Source organism: Xyrauchen texanus, chromosome 31, assembly GCF_025860055.1.
Source record: "Xyrauchen texanus isolate HMW12.3.18 chromosome 31, RBS_HiC_50CHRs, whole genome shotgun sequence".
NCBI classification, from domain to species: Eukaryota; Metazoa; Chordata; class Actinopteri; order Cypriniformes; family Catostomidae; genus Xyrauchen; species Xyrauchen texanus.
The window spans coordinates 18,940,802-18,950,969 of NC_068306.1; the positions used below are offsets into that span (position 1 = coordinate 18,940,802).

Here is a 10,168-nt window from a genome sequence, read left to right on the forward strand (position 1 = left end):
GACCTAAATCGCATTGGGAATTAGGCATGCCAAATTGGGGAGAAAAGGAGAGAAAAAAATCTATTTACACTTGGCAGTCTAAGTATGATGTTGTGTGATTTGCTAATTGCAAAAGCAGCCAATATTTCACAACATAAACCCAAAGGTTTCGACTTTAGTAATGACTTTTTTGAGGGCAGATAAACTAACCCCACAGGGCACAATATTGTCACACAGTATATAAGACTTTGGCTGAGCAGGTCTAATTAACTGTGTTGAGTTCATTGACTTTTTTCATAAAAAAAAAAAATACTTCCTTCAGGGATATCAGATAACATCTGCCTATTCTGTGGAGATAACATGTAGCCTTTCAGAAAAATTGCTGAATTACTCATTAAAGATGCTCCTCTGGGACCAAACAGAAACCAGCACTTCAGACATAAACCAATAAAGAATTTGGTTATACACCAGAGACTACTAAAATATTTATAATGTTTTTAATCCAACTTCAAGTGCATACATAATTTTCATACATAAATATCACTTAACATTTTATAGATGCTGGTGATCAAAAAAATAAAACTGTATTTAAGCTTTGATAAATTGGAAAAATGTAAAGAATTGCATTTCATTTTATGCATTTCAGATCTAAATGGAAGTGAGAGTTATAGTAACTGAAGAATGTCTGCTCAGCACAATATATGGTAATTAGCTCTTAAGGCCCAGGTATACTTCATTTTTGCATGTTCCAGATCGCCTTGCACCTGGTCGACCACGTTGCACTTGTGAGTATACTTTTCTGACCACGAGCGAATACGAACATGTTTGACGTATACCACTACATCTTCTTTGTGATACTCTTTTAGTAGAATCAGTGGCCGGCGCATGCACAGACGATGACTACATCCGCAAGTCGAGAAAATCTGGCCCCACAGACTGGATTATGATGAAATTTACATCATGCATACTGTGCGCAGAGCGATCACCATCACAGATGCACCAAGTATACTTCTGCCTTTCCTCTATATGTTGCAGGGTAATGGGCTTGGTGGCTGTACACAAAAAGCATTAAGTAAGGTTGAGCAGGCATAACTTTGAGAAATGTGAAAAATAATTGTGTTTAACGAGCAGTCCATACTACGTCTCAACCTGTACCTTGCATCATAACGGAGTCTTGCTTAAGCAACTTTCCATTGTGCTGCCTGTATGTAATGCAAAAACCACAAGATCGGAGAGACAGACTAACTAGTGTGACACAGACAGAAACTTGGCCATGATCTCTGGTTAGCCATGTAAGAATTCCCTTCAACACACTTTTTAAAAGTGAGCTAGAGAGATCTGTTGGCACTTAATCTTCAATAAACAGTGTGGATTTAGGGTTTGGCTTTGTCAGGTCTTAACCTCTGCAAGGAATTTACACCGCGGTTAAATCACTGCCACCCAACAGAGTCAATTTCTCAACATTGGAGCAGCTTTTATAGAAACATTCTGCAATCTTTCAGGCCAAATATGAGGCAAGCGTGTTCAAAAATCATATATATTTTTTATTGGAGCATGTAATTTACTCAGCTGCCCACGGTCACGTTATATGAATGAATGCAGCTTGATGATTGTGAGCAGCCGAGAACACGGACTTCTTCCCAACAGCTCTAACAGTAAGTTGCAAGCGCATTTCAACAGCATAAGAAATTGTTGACTGACAAATATCAGACTTCCAAAGAGTAACACTTTGAAAACAGCCTCTCAAACTACTTCATAACTGACACAACATTTTCTGCTGGTCTGTTTGGAAACCAAATCTAACAAACTAGAGCAAGGCATTATATTGCAGAGAAAATAGAAACAACAGACTCTGAAGAGTCAAAGATAAGGTGGAGACTTGCTGAGAGTTCAAGTTAATTATTTGGCATTCCAGTGCACCTCATTTGCATTTTAAATATCCATGGTATTCTGACTGATTGTATACATGCTTGCATTGAATGTTTCCTCAACCAGTCAGCACTAGATTTGCTTGTAGGTTGAATACACTTTCAGAAGATAAGGGTTCTGGTAGCATTGTCTGTCTACACATTGTTATTGTTTGATAGTAATAGTGCAATAGTTAATGAGATAATGTTTTCGCTCAGCTTGTGAAGTCATAATTCAGCTGTAAACAGAAGTCAAAACAATAACAGACTTGTTCTTTCGAGTTTGTCTGTGTGAAAGAGCATGACAGTCCTTTACTGGAATTCTCCTTTATTGATCAAGATCTGTGCTGTTAAATTGTTCTCATGACAGAAGGTTCCTCCTTCCTGGTCCAGGCATACAGTTTAATTTTTCAAAGGTCACATTCTCACACACTTATCAAGTTCAGATATTTCTGTTATTTCCCAGTGTGTCACTAAACTCCAAGAGCATTTCATAATTGTTATTAAATTTGCATTGCATGCCAATTAAATGGAAGTTTATATGTTAACATTCAAAGCAAAGTGGTTTGTCCTGACACTCATATTTGGAACAAGACAGTTAAACAGGGCAATGCCATATTATCAAACAAAAGCCTGAAATAATTGTTGTGTTACTAGTGCAAACATAGTCTTAAAGGTAGGCAAATACAATGCAATTCTAACATGACATGTAGTCAAAAATGTGTTTGTGGTATAGATTAGCTAAGGGTGTATTTTGATCTCTGATATTTAAAGCACTGTGACTCCAATTTTCATTACAGTATAGTAGAACATTTAAGATGTGACTGTGAGTGCAAATTGATTATTAAAATGTTGGCAGAAAGTATTGAGCTCAAAAGGAGAATGTTGCAATTAATCAAGTTTGAAAATGCTTGCCTGAAAGACTAAACGGAGTAGATTTGGCAATACCACCATTTATTACACAGCTCTCTTGAATAGCAATTCTGATTGGTCAATGGCGCCATCTTGAGGCCTGATATTTCCCAGTAACAACCGCATATCCACATGGCAGACCACTCATCCAAGTACTGAAAGCCATCTTTACTACTACTAGGATCACCATCTTTACAAGTAAGCTAAAAATAATTATTTAATCTCAAATTAATGTTTAGTTTCCTTTTATTTGTTCATTTGGCAAGTAGTCTTGTAATAATCAGGATAATGAGGAGTCAGACGGTCATTTTCACAAAATAAAACAACAACAGAACGCCAACGCAAACTAAAGGTTGTTTTCAGCTGTTCAGCGATTTATCCTCAAATTACATAATTTGAACCAAAATATTTTATTTTGATGTATTTGGTTAGTAGCCATGTAATAAGCGGGACAATGTACGGTCAGTTGGTTATCACAAAATGAACTCCTTTAGAGTTTTTTTTTTATACTTACATAGCACTTATGTGATATGCAACTTGAATATTTGTATATGGGTGAGTTATAAACATTCACCAATATAGAAGGCATTTGCCTAGGAGATGTGGCTCATACATTTTTTCTAATTAAACATATAAATATTAACATCGGGTCACTATAAACAACCATAAATTATAGTTGTACAAAAATGACAGTCTGGGAAGGTATGATATAATGTTGCATAATTCCTATGCCAATTTTCCACTTAGGTAAACAAGTAAAACATGCTAAATTTGTCCCTAAAATTGTTATTTCAGGTAGTCATCACATCCTTGAAAACTCACTGGATAGCACAGCTTTATCATTCATGTTAATTATATTAGAAATGATTGTTAGATTTTAGCATGAATAAAAACAACCACATGCACCTTGCAAAGAACAAAAGATAATTATAAGCCACGTATCCATCCTTCAATCACAGTATAATATGCCTTGGAGAATTTGTAACTTGCACATTTGTAGGACATTTTGAAAGCGTTAAATGTAACATGAATGAATACATATACACACGCCGATTGATCAGCAGATCCACATTCACAAAGAAAGGGAAGAGCAGCGCTGTCCTCCTTAACAGCTCTACTACGATCGATATTCAGGCTATGCCTCTGTGATCAGAGACGACGGTGTTTAAAAAATATCTATTACACGGGGTAATTGAGAGAAGGAGCGAGCTGTATAGTCAAAAGGCCAGGTAACTATAATAAATTATGCTTTGTAATATAGGTCTAGGGAAGTGTGCAGGGCAAAGCAGAGGCTGTTAGCCAGTCCGGTGTGTTCGTTACGCAATGTCAACACAGAGATGAGGAATGCGGCGAGCGGCAATTAATACAGCGAATACCCAATTTGATAAAACAGGGCTTTAGCGAACTGTTTGCTTATCATAATAGCCATTTGATATATATTTTAATAAAATAATGATGACAATACACAAGGCCATTTCGCTTGATTTTATTTAGAAAATGATGTTGGATTAGAGAGAGTGTCATTGTAATAATACGCGACCATGAACAATGTCTTACTAATTACGACGATAACGGATTCGTAGTTAAACTTAAGTGTGATTTATTTAGCATAACTAATGTACAATTCCCCCAACTCTTGATTCAATCTTTCAAAGCATTACATGGGCTATATAAGTTGACTAAGTTTAAACATTTAACTAGTTGGTTAAATTCCCGACAGTATATTCGACTCTCAATTTTTTGACTGTCAACGTTAATTTACATTAATAAATCACTATAATACACGATTATAGTAACCCTGCGTGGTGGAAGAGAAATGTCATGTGCACAAAATAAACTAGCTACCTAGTAGCAGAATTCCCTATCATTAATGACAATCAATTGTTATTTTGGTCGTTTCACACAAAAAGTTATGGACCAAAGCCCAAACCCTACTTCTGTATGTGAAATGAGCGAGCTGTGCTGCTAGCTGAGCAGTTAGTGGAATGTTAGCCAAGTTTTCTTAGTACGACAAAATAACGACACGACTGAAACGAGACATCGGCACGGTCGTGAAGAGCGCAGATAAACGGCTCGTTTGAGGGTGTAGTTGAACTTACCCGTCCACCAGGCCAGGTTTGAGAGCACTCCGAGAGAAAACCTCAATGTGCTAATGTGGCTAACTTAGCCCACACCAGTTAGCCTGGGAGGAAACAGTGAGAATACAGGAGTTATTTGTTAACACAATCTCCTGCGTCTATTCCCTCGGCAGCTCGAATATTGAGGAAGAGTTGGTGTATTTACAGCGTCCAACCCGTCGGCACTGACAGCGCTAAAGATGATGACTCACGGGGAATATAAACGATATCAGCTGGGGCCCTTCAAATCTATCCAGTTTACAGCTAACTCCCCACTCCCAGTCAGTCACTTCCAAAAAATGGCGGCGGGTAGTTTTCACCTCCTTTCCTTCGTGGAAAACACGGGAGAATGATGTGGGTAGCTCGCTAACCAGCACCATGAGAGCTGTCTGTAAACACCCGAGACGTGACAGTCCCTCTGTTTCGCTCCACAGAGCTCAATGTCGGCCCGGCCGTAAAAGTTATTCATGCGTAGCGCGTCTGTTGTGCTCTGAGTGGCCGGGCAGTGATTTTATTTTCATTCATCATCTCTCACTCTCACTCCCTCTCTCTCTCGCTCTCTCTCTCGCAGTCTCTCTCACTCAGTTTCAGTTTTAATTTTGAAGTGCTTTATTGGCATGACAAACATTTGTACATTCGTATTGCCAAAGCAATAGCTTTATACTGAGCTTTATATACAAATAAGACTGCAAGACGAAGACGGTGCAAAACCATATATAATAAGAAGGGAGAAAATAAAGAAATCTACAATGTATTGACAAATACGGTATAATGGTAATGTTAAATAATACAAATTATATATATATATATATATATATATATATATATATATATATATATATATATATATATATATATATATATATATATAGGAGGAAAGAAGAAGAAACAACTAGTAAGAATAAGAAAGAGCCATGGTAAAAAATTATAATAAATAAAATAAACCACAGACAAAAGTCAGTTCGCTCACTGTTCCTCATATTGTGTCAGACAGACACATATTGTGCTGCTATCACACAGCAGTTTTTGTGTTCTCTTAACAGAAAGGGCAGTTTTTCAGATTATTGAATTATTAAATGTGCTGTGAATGTTTAGTTTTGTGCATTCTGTTTGAAAATGCAGCTCTTTGTAACCCTTTACACAATTTACTGCATACACAAACGGTCTGAATATGGACCAGCTCTATCAGAAGATGAGATTCGCCTACTGAAAATAAGGAGCTCACAATAATAATGACTCACTCAGACATTGTATTAGGTTCAGCTGATATATATATATATTTGAACCTTATTTATACCACATTACTGGAATGCATAACATGGAAGTAGAAAAAATGAACAAAAAAACACAAGTTTGTGTAAAAAATGTAATAAATATATAGAATATTTTTTTTTAATGCCAGTTGTATTACCCTTTGAATTTGATTTCTTCTAGGTATTATTCTCTTATTAGTTTTATTTTAATATATAGAGATACATGTGAACCCACTCCAATGAACCTCTTGAGTTTAACTTTTGAATAACAAATTTACTCAAAAAACAAACTTATCTTAGCAGGTAAATTCACTTGTTTGGTATTTCTTTCAATATATGCAATACGTTTCCCCGTTTCAATTTGTGGAAATAAAAATAAAATAAAATGACATAAACAACAATACTAATAAAAGAAACACAAATTAAATCTGAATAATTTCACATATGATTTCCCTTTTTTTTTTTTTTTTTTACATAAACTTAGTTCCCAGTTTTAAAATAAGTTCTGTGACTCAGTCTTTTAATTCTTAATTCACAACTTTGTGAATATGGCTGAAACCATAGAACAACTGTATTGCTTTTTTTCCCCACTCAGTCTTTCCTCTGATTTTGATCCTCCAAAAGAACCAGAGAAATACAGGTGTATGTGTTGTTGGTTCAATTTCCTACCGTCCAACTCGGCAACAACAATGTCACTCAATTAAAGCTTGATTTTAGATGCTTGTGGCTCGCCAGTCCCAACTCCCTCCAGGACACGGGAATTTGAATTTGAATACAAGGTCACAGAGCCATCATTAGTAATGTGTTTTTTTTAATGATATATAAACATCTATTACCGCAGTTCACAACAATATCAAAAATGGCCGTTGTATTTTACATATGGACATTGAAGCATGCGTTCATTACCTGTGGCCTCATATCGTAAATTCACCATTAATTAAATGCAACTCTTTCATTTTACATTTCAGTTATATGAACATTTAAACAACAGATTAGTACATGAAATAACAGTTTTAACTCTCCAATTCCACTGATGTACTTGAATATTTTAACTCCGAAAGAACTCAGATTTCAATTAATCTTTTGCTCAAACATCTCCTGAAAGTTACACTCTCATTACATACTCTTTCGTTCTTCATAACACAACTGTTTAATGCGTTAGTAACACGCTATGCGCCAGGCAGTTAAAATTTGCGTATATTTGGACTGCCTGGCTTTCCATAGTTAACAAGGCTTCTTCTCAGCAGCTGCGTCAATCTGAGCAACTAAATAAAATTCTTTTTTTTTAACACTAAATCTTCCATTTCACATGTTAAATCGTGTCTAAATAAATATCACTTCAATATTAAACAAATATTGCTATTTGACTAATAACATTTCTAATATCTTCAGAGTGCAATGAAACACATCTGCTCTCTTCTGTTCCGCCGAGTGAAAAAGAAGGAAAAACTCAATCGCGTGCTACTTAAGGAAATGAAAAATGCGCTAAACACCATTCTCAAATATCATTGGTCAGTTCTCCAAAGTACAACATATTTTAATTTGCTGTCTTACTGCTCATAAAAAATAATTACCTTCTGCTCATTTACATATCCATCTTAATACTGTTTGTAACATCTTAATACTTTTTGTAACCAGGGTTACACCCTCCCCCTTTGATCTTATGCACATCCTCGTGCATGCAAATGGCTGTGTTGTCATCACTGACAAGGGGTCGCCCGGTACCATAGCACTCTGATTCAAAATAAAATCGGAATTTTCCTCTGATTGAGTAAAGGCAGCACTTAATCCTTGTAATAAGGACTGAACCACTGAAATTAAAGGATTCCCTAAATGGGGATAATGAAATTTCTTTGGGGGTTTGATCTGCCTTGCAGAACGTCTAACACCCTCATTCAGTGAGTTCTCTTTTTCTGGCATCCCATCACCTGAATGATGATCCCCAGGAACCATCTCTGGCTTGGGGTCATCATTCTCAATCTGAACAACCTTCAATTTCTCGACTGGATACAGTACTTCTGTTTCAGAATACTCATCCAATGAGTCATTACTTTCCTCCTCCCAGGACACTCTTACAGCATTGTTTGTTCTACATCCCCCAGGCTCAATTTCCACAATTTCAGATCCCACTCCATCACTCACAGGTAAGTTCTTATTCACTCAATCACATGATTGCCTGATTACATCACTAGCTTTAAGCCATTTTTCTTTCAGAGAATTGACGTTTGTCTGGCTGGTACCTGCTACCTCAACTGTGTCTGTGATTGGGGGACTCCCCAAATGATGGGAAGAACTCTCATGCGGTATGTACCGAGTAACCACTTCTACATTTTCTCTGGGTACAAAACAATAAGAATCACTTTCAGAATTTTCCTCATCATTTGAATTTCCTGCCTCATCAGCATGTTCCATACAAGACTGAGGCCCAGTTTGACATTTCTGATGCACCTTAGGTAAAGTAGTTTTGTCTGCCTCAACACCGGGTAAAACCCCACAAGGTAAGAGCAGGTCACGGTGCAGAGTACGGACAAATGGTATACACAGGAACATCTTGTACTTTCTTTAACACAATGTAAACATCTGATTCCCATTTGTCCGCCAGTTTTTGTTTTCCCCTCAACCGGACATTCCGGACTAAAACTCTATCGCCTACTTCCAAAACAGAAACCACCACATTCCTCTCAAACCTCTTTTTATTCCTCTCGGCTACTTTCATGCTATTTTCCAAAGCCAATTTGTAGCTTTCTTCTAACCTATTGTTTAGAGAGGTTACATATTTTGAATGAGATTGATACGGTTCATCGTTTAAGATCCCAAAAGCAATATCAAGGGGCAACCGAGGCTGCCTTCTAAACATTAGCTCATAAGGAGAGTAGCCCGTAACATCAGTTCTGGTGCAATTATACGCATGTACCAGCGGCTTGACATACTCTTTCAAATGAGCTTTCTGTTTGTTCTCCAAGGTACCCAGCATTTGCAGCTGTGTCCTATTAAATCGCTCTACAGGGTTTCCCCTAGGATGTTATGGCGTTGTTCTTACTTTATGAATGCCAGCTATCTTACACAATTCCCGGATGGTGTGAGACTCAAAATCTGGCCCTTGGTGACTGTGTAGCCCAAAGGCACATGGCAACCGTCTGAGCTTTTTGATTTCGAGTGGGAATTGCGACGGCATACTTCGTGAAGTGGTCAGTGATTACCAAGATGTCTTTCGTGTTGCTACTGTCGGGTTCTACTGACAGGAAGTCCATACAGACTAACTCTAATGGTCTGTTGGTCTGTATGTTTACCAATGGAGCAGCCTTCTGTACTGGGGACATTCTTCTGACACACCACTAACATTCTTGATCTTCCTTTCCACGGCATTGGCCATTCGTGGCCAAAAAACAGAGAATGAAGAAGGTCAAGAGTCCTCTCCACTCCAAGGTGACCCATATCATTGTGCAAACAGGTAAGTACCATCTCTCTGAGATCTCTAGGCAACGCTAGCTGTCTTTGTACTTTTCCATGATCCAGAAGTTTCCGATACAATAACCCATTTCTCATTTCAAACCTACTCCATTCCTTAAGCCACAAAACCATGTCCAGTGTCTTCCCTTTCAAACTGAGCAGTTTATTATTTGACTCTAGGTATTCAATGACCTCCCTTATTTCAGGGTCTTCCCTCTGTCTACGCACTAAATCATTCTCAGACAATCTAGGAATCACAGGTAGGCCATGGACACACTCATCCATAAATGCTTGATGTAATGCATCTGTAGTCACAGCTAAGGACTCAACCAAGGCTACAGGAGAAGATTGGTAAATCTGATGCCTCTCACAGATGGCTTTCACTACCTCAGAAAGCATAACCTGCTGTCCCTGTTCAGCCTCACCCAGATGATTTAACGTGAATTGCTTTATGCGTTCCCGTTCCTTCTGGAACTCCAAATCCTCCATGAGATGACCATTTGGACATCAAGACAATCCATCTGCATCCTGATTCTGAGCACCTGCTCGA

General features: G+C 37.6%; 1 protein-coding gene across 2 annotated transcripts in view; it reads right to left on the bottom strand.

Moving 5' to 3' along the window:
* LOC127624741 (serine/threonine-protein kinase TAO1-like) overlaps window positions 1-5,381 on the bottom strand; it is a 31,634-nt gene extending 26,253 nt beyond the window's left edge. Inside the window, exons 1-2 of one of the 2 annotated variants that reach the window (XM_052099596.1) lie at window positions 5,128-5,381; window positions 4,898-4,980 (exon numbers count right to left, since the gene is read on the bottom strand). The gene's annotated coding sequence lies outside the window, so the exon portion shown is untranslated. Of the gene's footprint in view, window positions 1-4,897; window positions 4,981-5,081 lie in introns of both variants that reach the window. The other variant, XM_052099595.1, reaches the window with a different exon arrangement.
* Between the last annotated feature and the right edge of the window lie 4,787 nt (window positions 5,382-10,168).